Here is a 23136-nt window from a genome sequence, read left to right as displayed (position 1 = left end):
CTTTTATAATTTGAGCTAGGACTAGCATTAGATAGTTGATTTGTACTTAAGGAGCCAAAGGCACTCAACTCTTGGCATCTAGTAGGCTGAGTAGTTGTGAGACTAAGGCTTTTCATTGGATAGTGGTATCAGTAACCCATGTTCCACTCTTGGGCTTTGGTCGATTGCAAGACATGTACTTGTATTTGCAATAGCATTAATAAGAAGTTATTTTCTCTCAGTATGGATTATCATGCATATTTATGATTGTTGTACTAGCTTCCTTGTATTTCCATCATGTTTGTATGTGTCCTTAAATGCAATTATATGTTAATGAACTAATTCTTAGCTTACAACTTTCATGTATGCTTTGAAACTATGGTTACTTATTTTACATCATGTTAGTAACCTATTGTGAAATAATTTACAATTAACATTTGGGATGTTCCCAATCATGTATATATGAGATGGTCTTAGTTCATTGATACTTCTCATGGCATGCTTCTTCTTATTGTTGTTGTTACTTTCCTGTATCTCATTCTATAGTTTGTCAATCTTGGGTTGACCTTGTTTCTATTGGTTGGGAATTTCATTCTTGTCCTTGCTCTAGCATCTCCTCATTTGACCTCCAAGAGCTAAACCAACATGATTGCAATCAGGCATACATATTGAATGGGACTCCTATCACAAACGGTGTGAGCTCTAATTAGGACTTCACAAATGGGAGACCCCCTAGCTATTCATGGTACATTCCATCCTGTCAAAAAATAACTAGATATCCCCATATGTGTGAGTAATAAGCATTGATGTGGCATCCTCTCATACTATGGTTGTCATTATGGTAGGTTAACTTGAGGGAATCATAACATTTTCATATGAACCTTGACTGATGTGATATCTGTACTATTGGAAAGTACATGATGAATATATCAGCATCAATAGTTTTGAACTAATATTGGGAAATTTTGTCCCCTGAAAATGCCTTTTGATGGCTCAAAATGGATATAGAAAGTTTCGAATCCTTATTTTCCAATTAATATGTGTGACTAGTTTTCCTTGCAAGCTTATTCCTCTAATTTTCCCACTCTAAAATATTCAAGATAGATGAAAAAAATATAATTAACTTATTAGTTCACTATCAAATATTAGATACACTCTAATGGGAAAGAAATCTAATGTATATACTAATCATTTACATTTCAAGTTTCTTAAATACTAAAAAAAAAATTAAAATTTTGAGAAGCTCAACACATGAAATGAGAATCATATTTGCAACATTTTATTTTCATTATCAACTAAAAAAATGTTATCACAATAAAATTGTGAACTATTTCATCTAATGACCATCATTTCATGTTTTAAAATATCTCACCAATTCACATGTTGGATCTTAAACTTGGACTAAACAATACCCAGATGATACAGAATTGAGGCACATTTATCAAAGAGTCTAACATACAACTTCTTCAAACATAGTTTCTTTATAATATTTTCATCTCAATGAAGAATTATAATACAATTCTATAACTTATGTGTAGCTCATAGCCACTTATTCCATCTACTAAAAGAGAAATATTATACTCTCTATAGTCAACACTTTTTTACAAGAACAAGACTCTATCATTTTCAGATTTTTCTCTACTTTCCTCACATGTAGTAGGCTGTTATTTATTTCTTGAGACATTGTGTGGTATGTTTTTGGTCTAAACCAACTAATACAAACCTTAGTGTGAGTTTCCTTTTACCCATTCCTTCTTGTGCCTAGGAAAGAACTTATCTAGGTTTTATTAGTAGTTTTCCCATCATTATTTCCCCCCATTAGTTATTTTTCTCATTATTGATCAATTTGCTAAGAAGGTTGAATTTACTCCTTATCACAAAACCAGTTTGTATAGTGACTTAACTCAACTATTATTTGTCTTTACTTCATGATCCTTGGGCCTTTACTATAGTATTATGTCTAATATTGAAGCATGTTTTGTAGGACATCTTTTGCATTCCTTTTCAAAATTATGGGGAACATCCCTCGAATTTTCTGGCACCTTTTATCAATATAATGATGGCCAAATAATATTGGACAATCATACCTTAGTGAAAAATCATCACATTTAGCATCAAATTTTTCCATCAAAATGGGATTTGTCTCTTACACATAGTAGGCAAGTACATAATTGAGTAGTTCAATCCTCCAATGGTATTTCTCAACTTGAGTTTTGTCCTCATTTTTATCCTTTATCTATTTATGGGTTACTCTTCCCTCTACTTTTCCATCTACATGTTGTGTCCAAAAAAAGAAATATGAGACGCAAAGTTTTGTTTATCCCTTGTAGTCTCTCCAAATGAAAGTCATGTATGTTATTCTTAAGAAAGAAGAAACAACTCATGGCGTAGCTTTTTGTTGCACACCATTTCAAAGTTGGTTTCGGAGTATGGTTGTATTTGGACAATTGTTAATTTCAAGAAAAGGCATATAGTAAGATCAAATCCATTTAATATAATCCATATTTAGCTAGACAAATGTATTTGATAACCCTCTCTTCCTTGATCTTCCATCTTACTGGGAATTCATGATGTGGTTAGTGTTAATGTTCTCAAACCATATATGTGTCAACATTGGAGATATATATTTTGATGAGTCATCATAGATACATTCTTCTTTATTTTCAACCTTTGCTTGATGCAGATTAGGCTTTTGACTAGAGAGATTGCTAGAATCATCATGGATATACTACCTCCTACCACATTAAGCTCATGAGATTTATTGCTAGCACATAAAATGACATTTTTCATCTTGTGTAAGTCCATTAAAGGATAATTCTCCCATTCATGATAGAAACAATAGGTCTTTTATTTAGTCTTAGCATAATAAGCATATATATTACATTATTACTAGTGTGAGATTACTATTGTGGATTTATATGGGAAATTATCTTGGTTTCCTAGTCTCATGGAGTAGTTGAGAACATTTCTATAAATATAACTATTATTATGGTTGCTTATTATTTCACTACAAGAAAAAAGGTCACTGGTGAGGGTCATACTTGTGACGAACCTTTAAGGTTCGTCACCAATGTCGCATATGGTGACGGTCTTTAAAAAAGCATTGTTGTAAGTGTTTATAGTGATGGTCCTTTAAGGTTTGTCACCAAAGCCATTTTCAATGACACTTTTGGTGAGGGTTGTTAAAGGCCCGTCACTAATATTCTCTTTGGTGACAGTTTTGGTGGGGGTCGTTAAAGGTCCATCAATAATTCTCTCTTTGGTGACACTTCTAGTGACGATCTTTTATTGATCGTCACCAATAATATTTTTGGTTAATTTTGGTGACGGTCAATAAATGTTCATTATCATTGATCATTCCAATGAGTTTTTTGTGATGCTTCATGCCTGTGAAGGACCCTTAAGGTCCGTCACCAATGTCGCATATGGTGACGGTCTTTAAAGAATCATTGTTGTAAGTGTATATAGTGATGATCCTTTAAGGTTTGTCACCAAAGCCATTTTCAATGACACTTTTGGTGAGGGTCGTTAAAGGCCCATCACTAATTCTCTCTTTGGTGACACTTTTGGTGAGGGTCGTTAAAGGCCCATCACTAATTCTCTTTTTGGTGACACTTCTAGTGATGATCTTTTATTGACCCTCACTAATGCTCTTTCTGGTTACTTTTGGTGATGGTCAAAAGATGTTCGTCATCATTGATCATTCCAATGAGTTTTTGATGATGCTATGTACCTATTATTATATTTTTTGACAAAAGATAATGATTTAAGACCATTGTTGTGGATTCTTTTTCATTATGTGTCCAAGGTCATAGTGGTTATAATAGTCAGTCAAATTGTTAAGAAGTAATTAGTGTGTATCATTTCCCTCAAGTCATAAGAATATAGTTTTCCTATGAGTCAACACATGATTCATCTCTATTAGGTTTATTATCTAGCAAATTTCCTTTAAATAAAATTCCACTAGTGTGTGTAGGAACTATGTTATTTAATACATAATCAAGCTCTATCAATTCTATTAATGAGAAAGACCTAGCACTCCTCAACATTCATGGCACACCTTAAAATGATTTGGAATAGTACACTAACATTCCTTGGCACCTTGCATGTCTTGGAACATCTTTGTACCTAGAACATCTTGCCATGAGTAGGACGCCCAAGCACATGTTTGCATGCCATAGCATAGCATAGCACTCCCCTATCATGTGTTGGCATGCCTTGTAGTCCCTAACATTCCTTGGAGTGCCTTGGCATAATATTTCATTGACAAACATTAACACTTGGCACACATTAGCACTTGGAATGTATTGGAACATATTATTAGTGTGCCTAGCATGCCCCTTTTGAAAAAGATAAAGTCCCGACTTATTAACCCTCTTATGTGTTCATTTCATTGCATTTTAGCTTGGTTATTCCTTTTGTTTCCTTGAAAATCCTTGACGCATATTGGCATACTCTGGCACCATGCATATCCTAGCATGTATTAGCACCTCGCATTCCTTGGCACTATTTGGCACATGTTAGCACACCTTGAAACTACCTAACACGCTCTAGGACTTCTTGACATTCCTTGATATTCCGTAGCATGCCTTACCCATTCTTAGCATACCTTTTCACTCCCTCCTTGTCATGACAACTAGCACTCATTGACACTCCTCGACACACCCTCATATTCATTCAGTTCCATGCATTTCGACCTGGTTGTCCCTTGTGTTGTCCTAATAATCCCTAACACTCCTCAGCATGCACTGGCACTCTCTAGCACACCTTATCACTCTTCAATATTCTTTGCCACTTCATAGCATGCATCACACTCCCTGACATACATTGGCACTTGGGGAAAGTCTTAGAATGTTTGGCATGCATTGAGATGACTTGGTATGCTTTGGCATGGTTTAATATTAAAGTTATTTGAGATCAATTATTGGAAACTAGATGAGAAGAAATGGAGGAAGATTTGGCACTTAGAATGCATTGACACTTGGCACTTGACACTATTGGCACCTAGTGTTGGTGTGCCTAGCATGCCCCTCATGGAAAAGATAAATTGATGACTTATTAACCCTATTATGTGCTCATTTCCTTGTGGTTTAACTTGTTCCCCCCTTTTGTTTCCTTGATAGTCCCTTGTTATAGACATTTTTGTGCCTTACAGCTATAAGCATGAAATGTCCATAATCTTAGGGATCCAAAGTCCCTAAACATGTTGTTCCTACCCCTAGAGGAACAAGGCTAACAAACCACAGCAATTCACAGAAGTTCTCCACCAGAAACTGCTCAAAAACAAGTCAATTCAGGATCAATTCAGTGGCTCCACTAGCTCTCTGCGCTGAATGTCAAAGCCAACACTGGCTACCTGCACTGAATGTCAAAGCCAACATTGGCTACCTACGCTGAGTGAGAGTTGACATGTGGCAAGTTCATTCCACGAGGTGTCAAAACCCAGGAAGCTTCCAAAATCTTCCTCAATGACACTTGCCTCAGGGAATTCGACTATGATGAGTAAGAGGTTCCAAATCTCCAAGTGGAAGCAAGAACCTCCAAGTGGAATCAAGAACTAACAGAGGGAGAGGACACTGGTCAGATCTCAAGCTGACTCATCCTCTCTCCAAACATCTATATATGGATCTCTCCTCCATGAGATCTAGAGGCTGGAATTTTGTTATTGCAAAGAATTGTTGTTGGTTTGAGATTGGAATCATTGGGTGCTTAATGCTTTGAAGGCGATGAAGATAGGAATTCCATTTGTTGGGAAGGAGATGTTGGATTGGAGCCCTCTGGGTTGTATCTCTTCCTGAACCTTGTTATTCATCAATAAAGCTATCTTGGTTTCTCCTATATGCTGATGTATTCTTGATGTATGATTGCATTAGTGTATTTGGTTTATTTCTAATCCTGAATCAGTTATGAATGTGAATATCTGTCTTTGAGTAGAGTTCTTCTCTTGTCGCAAGTAGCTGTTCTCTTGTGATCTTGCAGGAATCTATTGAAGCTGGACGAGCAAGAAGGCAAGTAGCTGTGAACTCCCAAAGAGAAGAGAGACTGGATCGAGGGACAAACGGAAGACACCGGTAAGTCTATTTATCTCTCTTCTTTCACATTTCATAAAGGAAGAATACCAGAATAGCTGGCTTTGTTTGTTGCTAAGGCACTGTCACACCTTAGGTGGATAGGATCGTCCTGCATAGGCATTTTTCCCCACAACAAATTGGCGACTCCACTGGGGAGATCTGTTTAATCATTTTATTTGTGTCTCTATCATTGTTTGTTTCATAGACTCAATAGCAACAATCGAACTGCATCTGCTTTGATCCAATCACTGGATTTGTCTATGATCTGAACAATGGACTCACAAATGATTTGATGATCCTTTGTGATAGACCTTAGTACTCCCTCAAAGCATCCCTTTGATTGTACCTTGCTTGTTGCTTTTATTTGGCCTGAAACCGTAGATTAATCAGCAAACTGTGACCCAGAACCCAGTGAGAAACTTTCGTTTCTCCTTCAGCGCGAACCCTGTGAAGAGGTTCTGCATTTCAACGCAGGTCCCGTGAAGGCTACCTGCGCTGAATGTCAAAACCCCTGTGTTGAGGTTGCGCTGATCCAGTTAGGCCTTGTACAGCTGGGGTTCTCTGCTCTGTTTTGCCTTGTTTTGATCTCTGATTTTTGCAGCCTGTAACCAGCATAGGTACCAATCTGATAACTCCTTTTCTCTACTTAAATTCCGCCTCCTTTTGTACAAAAAGACTGTGAGTGTTTTTATGTGTTTGTGGCATCATTTACAGTTTTCCTTTGCATGAGTGAAATAATCATCCTGTAGCCCTTGATTCAGATCTATTGATTGTGATCTTAGAAGAGAGTTCATTGGCTGTTTACAGTTGATTATACGTTTACTTTTGCTTTTGGTTTGAGTTTGTCTCTTTTAAGTGTCGAAACAAGTGTTCATTTCGAAAGTCGTAAAGTGTTGTATTCTCTTCTACCCTTTTTGATTTCGAAAAAGTAAACTTGTTTGTATCTGTCATTTAAAAGCAAATTCAAAGTTGTACAAAAAAAAGCTTTCTTTGTAGGAATCAATACTAAGAAAGCGGAAAACAAACACCTGCATTGTGCATTTGCATCTTGATAGTTTGCATGCTTGATTTAGGAAAAGTGCATTAGAGTGTGCTGATTGCTCTTTGAGAAAAGATGGTGTCTTTCTTTTCCCTTTGTAGCTAGGATTTTCATAGTTGAAAAGATATAAAGCTTGCTTATCATCTTTAGACTGCATTTAGGAATTGTATCATACATCTCGTGGTGATCCAGAAAGGCAAACTTCTAAAAAGATCAACTTAAAATAAATTGAATGAACTTAACAACGCTTTGTAACATAACGCACAACATAGAGGTCTAGGCTAGAGACGTGTTCCGGCGTCGTAAAACCTGGTCACTGGTCGCCTCACTGATGGTTGGGTGATTCCTCCTGAGGGACGATTAGTACCAATACATATTGTGCTCCCACGTACTGTCGCATATATATTGGGAGACCCCTATAGGAATATAACCTTTATCCATAGGAAGTCGTGTTGGCCACCCTACTGATCGCAATGCACTGAACACAGCATTCATGAAGATCGACCGCCCGTACCCTAAAAAGTATTCTACAGTTTTGCGAAAATTTTGGCACACCCTCTACCTAGAACTCCAGAGCAGTTCCTTTTGGCCTTTTTCAGACTCTATAACAGAAAAAGTCCATCCGAGCATTTGTCACTTCGGGCTCGTTAAAACATTGAAGGAGACTAGAGTCATCTTTAGCTTTTCTCGACTCTTTAAAATTGAAAAAGCAAGTTGTGTCTAAGCATCGTTAAAATTTATTTTAAACGGAATAATCATCACCATTCCCTCGTTGGTCTTCGAATTTAGTCTCTTTTCATTGCTAAGTTCTTGTAGAATCGCTAGGAAATCTTTTGGATAGACTAAATATGTCTGAACAACCGTCGACAGCCAGGACTGTGTCATCTGACACAGCAGCGGCAGAGCCTCCTGCTGCTACTCCAACTATGTTCGCTGGTATACCATCTGTCCCGGAAAATTGTCAACAACAAGCTAGAGTCCAATCAGAGACTGTTTCGACGACATGGTTAGTTCCTATTTCTTCATCCGGATTATCATCTGGTATTTCTTATGTTGAAACTCAACAAATTGATCCAATGTGTCTTCAAAGGCCAATCTACCCTTTAAGTACTGGATTGCCACCATATGGAGGGCAGTATGCCTTTTCATTGTTCCCCCCCGGAGAACAACCATATGGGAGTTTACAACAAAGTTTAGGTCAGACTGGAATTACATCGAGCGGATGGGTACCGATACTGCCTCAGCAACCAAGGGTTACATACTCAATGCAACCAGTCCACCCTGTGTCGAATGTTGCCACTATACCTGGTATGGTGATTGCGTCGCAAGTACAAGCGCTACCTGTTGTATGTCAACCCCAAGTTTCTCAGGTTGCCATACAACAGCCTCTTGTCTCGACAACTCAATCACAACCTCCGGTTAGTGCCTCCTTATCTGGAGCGACTCAGGCTCAAACAAGTACTATGACTCTTCATCTTGGTCAATCATCCAGTATTGGACAACAGCAAATGGTCCAACAACCAGAGCTGGTTCAAACTCATCAACCCCCATTCCAGCAATCATATCGAGGACCTGAGCAACAAGTCTTTGTAAGTAATGGGCAATCGCATTTACAAAGCGGTTACCAACAACCATATTATAATGGTTATGCCCATCAACCTTGTCAAAGTTGCCAGCATCAAATACATTATGCTGGTATGCAAAGACCCACTGCTCAGGCGATTCCATCTTATCCTGGGTATGCTTCGCCTAACCTGAATCAACAGTTGCCCTTTGTAGCAACTCTAGAATTACCAGATCTAAACCGGCTTACGAATGATCCAATTGCTTATGCCCCTTGGTGGCCAGCGATTCCGCATAAACTTCCATCAAATATTCCTAAATTTAATGGAAATCCGGGTGAAGATCTGTCGAATCATGTGATGACCTTTCATCTGTGGTGTTCATCAAACACCCTAAATGATGATTCGATTAGGCTTCACCTTTTTCAGAGGACGTTAACTGGTCCGACAGCAAAATGGTATATCGAATTTCCTAGAGCTTCATTCGACAACTTCAGTACCCTAGCCACAACCTTTTTAACCCATTTTCAGTTACCGATAAGGTACGAAACGGGAACTGAACTTCTTACCAACTTCAAACAGACAACGGCCACTCACATATCTGATCATATACATGAGTGGCGACGTCGTCGTAGGATGGTAAAAACGTACGTTCCCGATCAGCTATTAGCTGAATGGTTTATCAAGTCATTACTTCCTGCCATCACGAAAGATGTGGCAAAGGGGGGAGTCATAACGGAAGAGCAAGTTATCACTCATGCGCAATATCTGGACTTGGTCTATACTCAGTCTGGCACGCTCTATGACAAAATACCTGACGCCCCTAGACCGGAATTCTCAATTCCTCCTCCTCCTAAATCAAACAATGACTCTCATGCCGGCGATGGTGTGATTGGCATGACTAACGTGAAATCGACAAAGGCCACATCCAGGAAGGCCCGTAAGATTTCATATCAAAATGCAAATGAGGAACTTCTTGCCTCGGAAGTAAATGCCATGTCGACCGACAAGGGCAAACAACTGAAGCAACCAGGGGCAAGAAGAAAAAGAAAGGGAGAAAAAGGAAACCCCCTGCGGGGTGTCATATATGCGATGAGGATCATTGGACGAGAGATTGTCCACATATAGCTGAAGTTAAGAAACTCTTTAAGAGTTCAAAAACCTCAGCAGTATTGACTGATCCGTTTCCAAGCCCGGGAACCAAACTGGTTGCTAATCAAAATGCTTCCCGATCCCAAGTGCTTATGTTGTCTATCTCAAAGCAGCAAAATGATGCTTTGGCAAGGAATAAAGATTACGGGAATCCACAGGTGTCGAATAAGAAGACTAATGAACAACCTAGTAGTTCGACAACAACTTTGACCAAAGTTGTGCCACCCATCATTCCTGAACAAATGATAAAGTCGCCAAAGGGAGTAGTGCACAAATCGACAATTAATCCTCATGCAAAAATAGCACAGAATTATAATATAATAGAGGACCTGGCCCAATCGCCATCCGCTATGTCGACACTTGAGGTACCGCAAAATTGCCTCTCCCAAGAGCAAGCTTTATTATCAGCAATAGGTGGGGTAGACCCAATGGATTCCAATCTTGTATCCTTTGACCACAAAGGGTACAATCCTCAGTTACTAGCTCAATTAGCTTTCCTTGTTCAAGTGAAAGCCCTCAACAAAACTGTTCACCGAACGATTATTGATGAGGGGGCATCTACATGTATTATGTCGATGAGTTGCTGGAAAACTTTAGGATCTCCAACCTTGTCGCGATCTGCGACAACATTAAAAGCATTCGACGGAAGGACATATACCCCATATGGTATCCTAAGTAACATGAAAGTTGAACTAGGAGGGAAAACAGTAGAAATAGATGTTGAAGTCATTGATGGGAATCTTGATTACAACATCCTACTAGGAAGACCATGGATCTATGCCATGGCCGCAGTTGTGTCTACCTACTTCAAGAAGATTGCATTTCCCTTCCAAGGAGGAATTACAATCGTCGACCAAAAAACTTTTCTCCCCAACAGTTCACAAGTTACAGGAAGCATTCCAATGATCCATGGAAGCAATCATTCGCTCCAAAATATCGGAGTAGGTCTCCTAAAAGACCCTGCTTTAATGGGTACTTTTGCCCTACCGCCTCCAAGTAATCTGGTGGAAGTGGCCACAGTGGAATATGAAACCTTCTACATCTAATGGATTTGGACTCCGAGGACGGTTCTTATCTCGTGTCAACCTCGTTAAAAAATGAAACAAGGAGTCATGAGGATAGTTCTTTTACTATGTCAACCTCATTAAAAAATGAAACAAATCCCCTTTTCAAATCTCAAAGGTAAATCTTCATTCCAACCATTGAGTTGAATGCAATGAAGCTTGGGGGGCATGCACCTCGATTTGCGTTATTATGCTGGGGGCATGCAAACTTATCTTCGAGCAGTTTTAGCACACAGTTCATGCTCGTTAAAAAATAAACGCAAGATCCGAGCAGTTTTAGCACATAGTTCATGCTCGTTAAAAAATAAACATAAGATCGAGCAAGTGTTTCAATCTGCGTTTAAGCTCGTTAAAAAATGAACTACCCGGTAAATGACCACAGTGAATGTAACATTATCAGCCATTAAAGCCTTGGTCGTGTTTGCACCGTCACCTCCACTTTTTCCATTGGCCGATCGTTCACCTCCATATGATTGTTTACCCATTTTGAGGAACAGCTGCGAAGAGTGATTTCACTAGCCATCCTTGTGACACTGCCGTGATTGGAAAATTCCAACCTGTACCTGGAATCAACTGCCAACCTGTTTCATCACTCGTTCCTCAAAAGATGAGTCTTCTTTAAGCTCTTTTCATCTGACTCGTAAAATATGAAAAGATTGCCGAGTCCTTGGCCTTCCAGCTCGTTAAAGGGATAGGAAGTGCTATCCCTCCTCTAGATTTTAATCTTTTTGGACCCGATGGATTATTGCACAAAAAGATCGAGCGCTTGTTTTATTCGGCTCGTTAAAACTATAGAAAACTCATCCCTTCTGTATTGTTTTATACTTTTTCAGACCTAAGGGATTAGATGACGAAAAAAGGACCTTTGGAGTTGACTTTACGTACCTTTTCAGACTCTCTAAAAATGAAAAGGACCGAGTTATCTTTGTCGTTAGACTCGTTAAAAGCATTAAATAGCGACAAACTTGTCTTTAGACGAGAACGAGTTTCACTATCGCTAGGCTCGTTAAAACATAGCGATGGGCTTGCCCGAAGGGCAGGTTATAGAACAAGCATATGTTATCCTCCTCAAGCTTGACAAAAATAAAGAGGTACTGGTCAGCAATGACTGGGGAAAAATTTGGAGAAACTCAAGAAAACTTTGATGGTAGCAAGTCGCTCTTGAACATGACACTTTTCCTCCGTACCACAATCGGGTTGGGTTGTTTCATTCATCGGTCACATCACCATGGTCTCGCCATACCATCCATATTTGGGGTAATGCTACCGATCCATCGCATCAGTGTCACCCTATGTTCAAGAGAAGTCAACCATGTCCCATCCACTGCCGTACATTATCCTTCATCCTTTCATGACCGCCACCCTGAATCGTATGTCACAGATCGTTTTCACCTCCATCAAAATCATTAGCTCCGTTCTGTGTCATTGATGTGGGATTCATTAAGGCCCTCCTTTGACGGATCGCTTCTTGTCGACATCAGCTCATTATCCAAGGAGTTGATCTAGGAACAACCCCTTCAGTACTTTGAAGCTTGCATGCCTCAATGGCAAGTTTCTCACTTCCGGTGACAGGTATACATCAATGACCTTCGACTGAAAGATTTTACGTGGTGTTCGACGCCAAGTCCTTTATTCACACCACGTGAATTGTACAGCAGTACCTTGAGGGTCATTATCATTATCGGTGATTCCTCTCGCGCTTGTTAACGGTTTACCTCATTGACCGGTAATCAAGCGATGTCTTTCCATGTTCGACTTCAGAACATTTCTCACATGGATCGACTTGTACTTAGAGTGAAGATCGAACGAGATTGAAGACCCCGGATCTAGTTTCATCTATCCGGGTTGCGATATATATTCAGGAAAGATAAAGACATTGACATGTACATCATTGCAGCAGATAATCATCCTATCCAAAGGATGATAATTTCATCAAAATTATGAGTCTACCATCAGACGATTGTCTGTTCTATGTACAGAAAAATGAATTTATAAAGCTGAGCATGGGAATGCCCGCCTCAGCTAGATCATGAAAGCAGTATGAAGAATAATGTATTGTATTGTATCTTATTTTAGGTCTCCTCCCAGCATTGGATGAACTTCGGATCCCCCTGATAAAGCATTTCACCTGATAAATGGCCTCATACTTTAGGGGGCAACTGTTATAGACATTTTTGTGCCTTATAGCTATAAGCATGAAGTGTCCATAATCTTAGGGATCCAAAGTCCCTAAACATGTTGTTCCTACCCCTAGAGGAACAAGGCTAACAAACCACAGCAATTCACAGAAGTTCTCCACCAGAAACTGCTCAAAAACAAGTCAATTCAGGATCAATTCAGTGGCTCCACTAGCTCTCTGCACTGAATGTCAAAGCCAACACTGGCTACCTGCGCTGAATGTCAAAGCCAATACTGGCTACCTGCGCTGAGCGAGAGTTGACATGTGGCAAGTTCATTCGACGAGGTGTCAAAACCCAGGAAGCTTCCAAAATCTTCCTCAATGACACTTGCCTCAGGGAATTTGACTATGATGAGTAAGAGGTTCCAAATCTCCAAGTGGAAGCAAGAACCTCCAAGTGGAATCAAGAACTGACAGAGGGAGAGGACACTAGTCAGATCTCAAGCTGACTCATCCTCTCTCCAAACATCTATATATGGATCTCTCCTCCATGAGATCTAGAGGCTGGAATTTTGTTATTGCAAAGAATTGTTGTTGGTTTGAGATTGGAATCATTGGGTGCTTAATGCTTTGAAGGGGGTGAAGATAGGAATTCCATTTGCTGGGAAGGAGATGCTGGATTGGAGCCCTCTGGGTTGTATCTCTTCCTGAACCTTGTTATTCATCAATAAAGCTATCTTGGTTTCTCCTATATGCTGATGTATTCTTGATGTATGATTGCATTAGTGTATTTGGTTTATTTCTAATCCTGAATCAGTTATGAATGTGAATATCTGTCTTTGAGTAGAGTTCTTCTCTTGTCGCAAGTAGTTGTTCTCTTGTCGCAAGTAGCTATTCTCTTGCGATCTTGCAGGAATCTATTGAAGCTGGACGAGCAAGAAGGCAAGTAGTTGTGAACTCCCAAAGAGAAGAGAGACTGGATCGAGGGACAAACGGAAGACACCGGTAAGTCTATTTATCTCTCTTCTTTCACATTTCATAAAGGAAGAATACCAGAATAGCTGGCTTTGTTTGTTGGTAAGGCACTGTCACACCTTAGGTGGATAGGATCGTCCTGCATAGGCATTTTTCCCCACAACATCCCTAGCATGCATTGTTTCACCCTTGTACATCTTGTCATGCCTTATCACTTAGCACATCTTAGCTTGTTTGACATGTCTTCATACTATCTAGCACATGTTAGCATGCCCTAGAATTCCCTAACACACCTTGGTAGTCATGACCTCACAACTAGCATTACATTTTTCCATGACTTGGGAACCTTACATTCATTATAACACCTTGGCATTGCCTAGTTGACATGCCCTCTGTTATCCTCCACAATGTCCCAGGCTGATGAGGAGATCGACGGAGGTAACCACAGACCAAGCGTTTAGTTTGGTAGCTAGCTCTACCAAACTAGAGAGGGATCTCTCTATGAAATCATAGCCAAGAGATGACTAGAATGTAAAGGATTTTAGGCTAGATAGCTAGACTCAGGTAGGTTTTGGAAAATTTACGGTTTTGTTGCTGTATAAGTGAGAAAAACCAAGTAGCTAGGTCAGAGGATTAAAGGGTTACAACAACAAAGATATAAAGGAGAAAGGTAGCATTACTTTTGTGATGGATATTAGGGTTTGTCGGTGTAGTGTTATGTTTAGAAGAAGCAAAAGGTCTTAATGAGAATGAAACATGAATTCATTAAGCAAGAAAAAAAGTAACACATAATGATTTTTCCATCAAAACAGAGTTTTATGCAAAGAATTTTGTTTATAAACTGTAAGGAAAACCATTGAAGAATTTATGAATGGAAAGAGAAGATGAATATATTTCATATAAAGCTATAACAAAGAAAAGATAACATCACAAACTTAATGCACATGAACTCCTAGATAATAGTTGCAAACAGTGTCCTTTGATTTCCACAAAATGTCAAAGTACAAGCTACAATAGTTCTCTCCTCTGAAATCCAACTCATTCTATCACTGAGAAATGATATATAAAGACCAAAAAACCATCTCCCCACTCCCAGGGGTTGAATCCATGACTCTAGGAACTGTTCCATGAGGTGTTCTAACCAAACCCTAATGTCTTGGGAAGTTAAAAACAACTTCTACAATTAACTTTGACTCCAACCTCTCTCATAAATGAGGTCAAATTTACATCAAAACATCTTACAAAGACTAACCACCCATTATTTACATTTAATTTTACCCCTCACATTCATCTACTTCACCCTTTTGACTTTTACCAAAGTCAAACTAGGAATTACAAAAAATTACACAGTGAAAATTTTACAAAAATCTTAGAAATTTCCAAGTGTGCAATGAGCTGTTGGAGGCCATTTTTGAGTGCCTTTCTGAAGTCCAAATCCCGATCTGAAGCCTTTTCTGGAAATATGGGAGAGTTTATATGTCTTTAGAGTATTTTTTCACTCAAAATGACCCATTTTTGGCTGAGATATGGCCATTCTCCCAAGGTGTCTCCAGGTGTGCAACGAAATGGAAAAAGAGGGGCAGGAAGGTGAGTTTTGGCCTCTTTTTTGCAAATTTCTCAAAACCTGAGCCCCAGACCAAGAAAGTGGGAAAATAGATTTTGAAAGAGGGTCATAATATTTCAAAAAATTCTGAGTTACTATCATTTGGAGCCCTTAGGAAGAAGCGCAGCATGAGCTCGCTGTGCTCCTAGACACAAAATTGCCAAAAAATTGCAAGTCTACACCAAAACACAAAATTTTCTCCAAATCCTCCCAAAATTTGTCCATAGATTCCTAATGAGGTATGTGATGCAATAATGGATGCATCAGTAAGCAAATTTATCTTACCCTTCTCCTCTTGGCTGATTAGGGTTTCCTTGAGTTTTTCCTTCAACTACTTGATTTTGACCTTGGCAACCTGATTCCTTGTGTAATAATGGATGCCCATTTTCTTTTGCAAATTTTTATCCCTATTGACCTTGTCAAGGAGCTTCTCAAGGTGGAAATTGAAGTTTTCAATCCAAAACACCCTGTCCTGATTTATTTCCATGGCAATCCTCTCTTCAAAGGTCAATTGGTGGCTTTTGTTCTCTTTCCCTATGAAGTGCCTTCCTAAGACCCATTGTCCTTGGTCCCTTCCTTGAAACATTTCCTTCATGATGCTTAGTGTCATCATGGTCCACCACTGCCTTGCCTTTCATCTCTTATTTCTTAGCTTTGAATTTCTCTTTCTCCATGACTAGTTGGTTTGCCTTAAGTTGACCGTTTTCTTTCTCAAGAAATGAAATGGTGAATTTGGCCCTTTCCAAGTTTTCCTTGAGCTCCATGCTATGATAATCCTTCTCTTTGATGGCTTGTTGAAGGTTTTGATGCTAATCATGTGCCTCCAAGTCAACTAGGTTAAATTCATGTTCAATGGTCTCCTCATCATGCAAAGAAGCCTCATTATGTGATGGTGATCCTTGTTTTGCTAATGTAGTAGGCTTGGCCCTTTCCTCAATTTGAGGAGAAAACAAAATTCTTCTGCCTCTCTAATATGTATTGGTCACCTCATGCCTAGGTGCCTTGGAAATCTTATCATGTTTGCTTGATGACCCCACCTCCATGGGTTGTACTGACATGGTTTTGCGTTGGCTTGGTGAAGTGGTTATATGAGTTTTCAAGGCTGCCTCAATGAAGGTGTCCCATGTCATGTTATTCTCTTTCAATTGATGGAGTACTATAACCTTTATCAGGCTATGGTGAAAGAGGCTGGGATAATGCACTTTTCCTTTCCACAGCACCCTTTGAGACATTTTGGTTAGGCTCCTATACAAGTAGATGGACAAATTTAGAGACTTGGCAGCTGTAAAGTGCATGAGCATTCTTATGTGGTATTGATATAGCCTAGAAAATATGCCCTCACATGTGAAGAACTTCATGATAGCCTTATGTTGTAGCATTTTTTGGTTTTGGTAAGTTAGCATCAATTAGTCAAAAAATGAAAATATATTTCAAAAAAATGTTATGTTAGGATATGTACGAAAAGAATATTGAGTCAAAAAATGTTAGCCATATCTTGATGAAAAAGTCCATATCAAATAAAATGTTAGAATAGATGCCCTAAAAAAAAAAGGGAAAAATAAAATGTTAGATTAGAAATAAAAGAAAAAATAATAAATTTTGAAAGTGTTGCAAATCCAAATGCCACTAATCTTAGGCAAGTTTTGCAAATTAAAAGTTGTGTGCAGATTGTTTAAATGCCACACTAGTTCATACAATCCAATTATATAGTTCAATCCTGATTGCATTTGATTTAAATTTTTGTCAATAGGTAGCAAATAAAATTGGTTCAACAGTGTAATCTGAGCCAATGGAAGCAATAAGGGATAGAATTAGATTAATCATTAAAAGGAAAATGTTGAGTTGTTAGTCTAAATGCACTCAGGTGACTAAGATTGTGAAAAAATGTTAGGAAATATAAGGGTAGGTAGAAGAATGAATTACCATTGGAGCATGAAAGGATTTTTATCCTAAATTCAGAACATTGCATACATGTGCATATAATGAATGGTTTAAATTAAACATTATTTACAAAAAATCAATGTTATGGTGTAATATCTGTGTGTTATCTATACATTCGCCAATGCCCCACGCATGTCGCATCCATCATAACTCTTGACCCCACCATCACTTTTCGCCATGATATTAAACCTCGTTCATGTTCTTCTTCATCTCGCACGTTCCCCTAAGATCCAATGGCCTACATCACTCCTCAGCCCTCCCTTGCCATCCGAACACTATCGGTGGGTGGGGGTGGTCCGAAGTTGGCAGTTTTGGAAATCGCCCTCCGAAACTGATTTTCCCCCATCCTAATTATTGGGGACTTAAAATCCCAAAACAGCTTACCATTTTGACTTACTCTCGAATGCAGTTTTCATTCAACTGTTTACCGTCGCTCCTACGTCGTCATCCATGTCTACTCCCATGTTACTTCCTTTTTCCAATCAACTGTCGTCTCTTGCCCGTTATCCATTAATTCACCACCCCTCACACATTAATATTCCACTTAACTATTTATCAGCCCCGTTGGAGAATTAATGAGGATTTAACCATTGATTAACGGACCCACTCCATCTTATTCATTATAAGCCCTGATTTTCATAAAAACCATTACACAGTGCATTTCCATAATTCACTGGATACTGGTTGTTTGTAGCCAAAATGACATATTCATCATTCAATCAAAATTTTCAACTCTATTTGGTGCCAAGCCGACATCCAGGTTCAACTAATCCATTTTCAATTACACTGTTATTCTATTATCATTATGTTTCATCCCAATTCTTGCAATTTTTGTCACTTTCAGCTTTGAATTCAATTAACAGAATGCCTCCTAAAGGAAAAGAAGTTGTATAAACCCCAAACCCTATCATTCATCCATAAATTGACTTCCATCATACTCCCTTGGTCGACAGAGACTGTAAAATCAATGAGTCTTTGTCTGAATTCAATTTGTTTGAAATCTACTACTGGATGGAGGATCGATTAGTGGATTAAACAAATGAAATATGAGTTTGGGACTCCACCTTCCTCATTACATATTCCCTCAGATACACAGAGCACCTGAATTTGTCAAGAAATGCCATGAATCCTATGACCCCATTCAAAGAGATATCATCTAACCTACAGGAGACGTTTTGTGCTCCATCAATGCTCAGTCCATTGAATAGATGTTGCAGGCCCCAACTATTGTGCCAACTCATCCCTTTTCTCATGAAAGCCTAATAGAGGCCTATCAAAATCTAGATTTCACTAAAAGAGCTCAAACTCTAGAACTTTTCCTAGTTGTAGAAAGCCCTCTGCCTAACAGAAACCCTCCCTATGATTCATCTATATTCCCAGATAAAACCAAGAAAATTACCACCACCACCATTCTTTCTTATCTTCTTGCTTACAATTCTGATCAATATGTAAATGAAGCCATCATTGGTTTCTTTTCTATCTTTTCTGCTTGTTTCAACCCCACTGTTCATTATAACTTTACCCAATTTCTAGTTGAGGCCATTCATGAACAATTTGTATAGTTTAATACTGAAGAGGTATTCAAGTATGCTTCAGTACTTGTATATCTTTTTATATATATTCAGGGAGACAAGTTTCCATTCACCTTGAAAAAGCTAGATGAAGAAGGCAACCAACAATCAGTGATTTTTTGGACTTCTATGGGAATTAAGGATAAGGAAGAATTTACATATAAACAATTCATAGAATTGTTTTTTCATCGACCCATTAATGTTATGAGCAGCACTCCTGTACCAGGAATAAGTGATAAAATTGTGAAAGTGTTGCAGCAGGATGATCAAGCCACAATAGGAGATTGGTATCTTTACCAAAATTATATAGGAAACAAAGTCTATGGTTGTGAGCTTCCACCCTACAAGCTTCCTAAGTACCTCCCTATCATAATTTTTGCATTAGAATATATTAGGTAGAGGTTAAATGTAGATGAAATACATTTTGTGGCTGCAAAGAAGAAATCACAATTCAAGCTAAAAGCTCAGGTTGGTCCATTCATCTGTAATACTAGAGCAGTAGGAGAAGAAGTAGACAGGTTATTGAAGAAAATGAATTTTTCCCTTAGCTGCACTTAGTCTTATGACCTAATGGGAGTGATTTACAGGCTTAGAGTTGAAAACAAATTCACTGCATACCATCATACTACCAGGCTTAAATTAGAGTAGTACAAAAATCAATCAGAGTGGAAGGAGAACACCCTTCAAGAAGTTGAAGAACAAGCATTCTCTACTTCCCATGTACAAACTCCATTTGCACAGGAAAAGACAACTAAATGAGGAAGGGAAGAACAATCATCCCCTACAACTGAAGTATCAAGTCAAGGTTTTAGAATTGTACATAGAAATAAGAGACCTAGGCTCTCTTCCAAGGTTAGTGCAACTACTGAGTTATAGAAAAAAAAAACATTTGATGGACTTGGAGAAACCTCTCTTTTTACATAGTCTGGTGGACAAACTATCCAGTCTCCTACTCATTCCACCACATCTCATGAACAACAAGTGATTTAGACCAGTGAAAGTAGTCAAAAGGATAAATAAGATGACATTTTTCATGTCTTCAGTGAAATTAAGAAGAAAAATGAGGAGTTAAATTTGAATACTTATACTCAGTTATGGAAACATTCTTCTAGTTCTCAAGCCAAACTTCTTTCAGTCTTTGAATCTGAGAAAGGTAAAATGCAGATGGATTTCTTAGAAGCTCAGATTTCATAGCCCAGGACTATTGCACATTATCAAAAGCAAACCTCCTTTGAATTTGATGTTAAATATATACATCCAATTGACCAAATTGACATGCATAAATAGATTGGCCAAATTATTGGTTCTACCTTAACTAACACTGCCATGAACCTGTCCAAAATGCAGGTTACTTTGGCTAATACACAGTCATATCTTAAGCTTGAGAAAGTTTCATCATTGGCCAAAGACACCAAGATCAAATATTTGGAAGATCTGTTACTGAAGATGGGATATGATCCCTTTGATATAAAGGCTGCAGAAGAACTTGTCAAGACAAAAAATACTAAGATTTCAGCATTAAGGAAGCAACTAAAATTGCTAGCTTCAGAGGACCCAATGACTAAAGAGATTGAAGAAACTGAAACTCAGAAATCTGACATGATGAAGCTCATCATGGAACAAAATCTGCAAATAAAATAGATGGAGGAGCAAATGGAGAAACTTGTCAAAGAGAAAGAGGAAACTGTAAAAAGGGCCAATATTCCAATGGATGTAGTTCCTCTTACAACAGTCTCTATAACTACAACTTTTGCCTCAGGCACAACAGCAACTACAGGAACAACAATAGGAGTTGAACAACTTGTTGAAGCTATTCAGAATTTGTCTATTCAGACAGAGGAAATGAAGAAATTGCAGGATCAACTGAAGACACTACAACACTTGAAAACAGTTGTAGATAGTTCACATGTAGCTGAGCTGCAAAGGGGAAAAAGTCATATTGAGGTATTGTAGAAAGAAATCAGAGAATCTTACCTTGGAAATAAATTGGGTTTGGTAAAGGAAATGTTATGGGAAGAGATAACTAAATCAATCAAAGATATATGTCCTTATATAAGGATAATATTTGATCAAAAGGACTTGTTGGAGAAAGCTCAAGAAGCTATTGAAACCATCTCCAGGGAACTTGTGGACATGCCAGAAGTTGCCACTGAAACAATCAATTTTCTAAATTCTAAAGACAACTATGAGCTTGAAGAATTATGAATTAATGACATGACAACAACCATATTGGAAGTGAAGAATATTATTACAAAGAAAAAGCTCATTCTTCAGTTGGAGGAGAAATGCAATAGTGTTAATGTCATAGTTCATCGTTTTTTCAACAGGTTGAAACCCTTGACCAGCAAGGCTTTTCCCTCTATGCTGGTGATAAACAATAAATTAATGCCCATTGAAGACTATGTTCAAAAACTTGTAGAGGTCAACGCAAATGCAACTATAGTTTCAAACATAAGAGGTACAGAAACACCAAGGGATGTGCTAAATGCACTTAGAGATACCTTTTTCATCCTGAATGAAATCAGAAATATATTTTTAGTGAAACCCACTTTTACTAAATATACAGAAATGGATGAAGTTTATCGAAGGGTGACTAAGTTATCTATCCCAGATAAGAAACGTTCGGAACAGTTAACTGATTTACTTGAATAAAAGGAGGATCAAACAACATTCAGCATTTCCAAGGACAGTCATCAACATATCAACAACATTCAACATTTCCAGGAATAGTAATCAATAGCTCAACACCAAAATAGTGACAAATTGACAATTAGTTCATATTCATGATTTTGTATTAATCTATTTTTGTAAATTTGTTTAAGATATTTTATTAGCTCTAAGATTGTATAAATAACTCTCTTTAACGAGTTATTAAGGGTGGCACTATTGGAGAAACATTTGTAAGCACTAAATGTACTCAGTTTTTTCTAAATCATTAATACCAAAGCAAAGGATTTTGAATTTTGATTCATACAGTTTTGTATTCCTTGTAAGTTTTCCAGTTTTCATTCACTGTGTTTTCTTCATATGCTTAAGTTTTACAAATATAACCAAATAGGGGTATTTGAGTTTCAATTCACTCTTATAAGCTTTCTGAAGTGATCATCTTTAAAGGGAATGAATTATAAAAACTGTTTGTTTAAGTAATTCCCTCTAAATCATAAAATCATGAATATGTTTTTAATCTTAGGCATATTTTGTCAAACTTTCTGAACAATTTTGAAGATTTTCTTACTTATGGTTATTTAAGTTTCTTTTTGAAAACTGTAATAGTCATATTATCTTTCTTTTTCTACTCATCACTAGATAAGCTAAATCATTGTGTGGATTGTAATAGCAGCCCTTTGTTTAATATTTGTATTATTCAAGAAGGTTAGTCATCACTATTTTTAATATGTTTCATACATTGGTCCTCCAAAAATTAAAACAAAACCCCCCAAAACAAATATCTTAGATGCCCTGGCATGATACCTGACCATTATCATCTCAGAGATACAACACCTTCATCAATGGTGTAGATATCTCCAACAAGTATCTGAATGGGAAAACATGTGAGTGAGCTCCTATGTATTGTGATTTCAAGTAGGGTTTGTACACTTCTAGGTCTAGGTTCATGCCTTTGAACCAGTTTTCACCATGGTTTGGTATACCTATAGCTTGAGAGATGGCATCCACTGAAAGCACTAAATCAGTCCCTGCAATGGTGATCTTGTCTTCCTTCAAGGTGAGGGAAAATATACCTATGAGATGCTCATGGTAACCTACTTCCTGCACTCTTTGACAAAACCCTAAACAATTGACATCTTCAAAGAATTTCATGACAAATGGGGAGGAGGTGATTTCATTGCAATTAGAGGGCTCAAACCTTAGTATCTTTCCTCCCTTGTTGTACTTCCTCTTCTCTGATGGTGATGAGTCAGGCTCCATACTTCAAACCCTAGGTGAAAGGCAAGCAAAAACAATGAAATTTTTTGCTCTAAGGGAATGAGGTGGTATGATGGACTTAGGAGTTACCTAAATTTGTAAGGAAATTTAGGTGGGTAGGGGATGATGTCAGTGA

The sequence above is a fragment of the Pinus tabuliformis genome, chromosome J (genome assembly GCF_031772625.1).
Source record: "Pinus tabuliformis cultivar Carrire ecotype Pingquan chromosome J, CPIR1, whole genome shotgun sequence".
Taxonomy (NCBI): Eukaryota; Viridiplantae; Streptophyta; class Pinopsida; order Pinales; family Pinaceae; genus Pinus; species Pinus tabuliformis.
The sequence above is the reverse complement of the archived record's forward strand: the minus strand, read 5'-3'. Positions refer to the sequence as shown.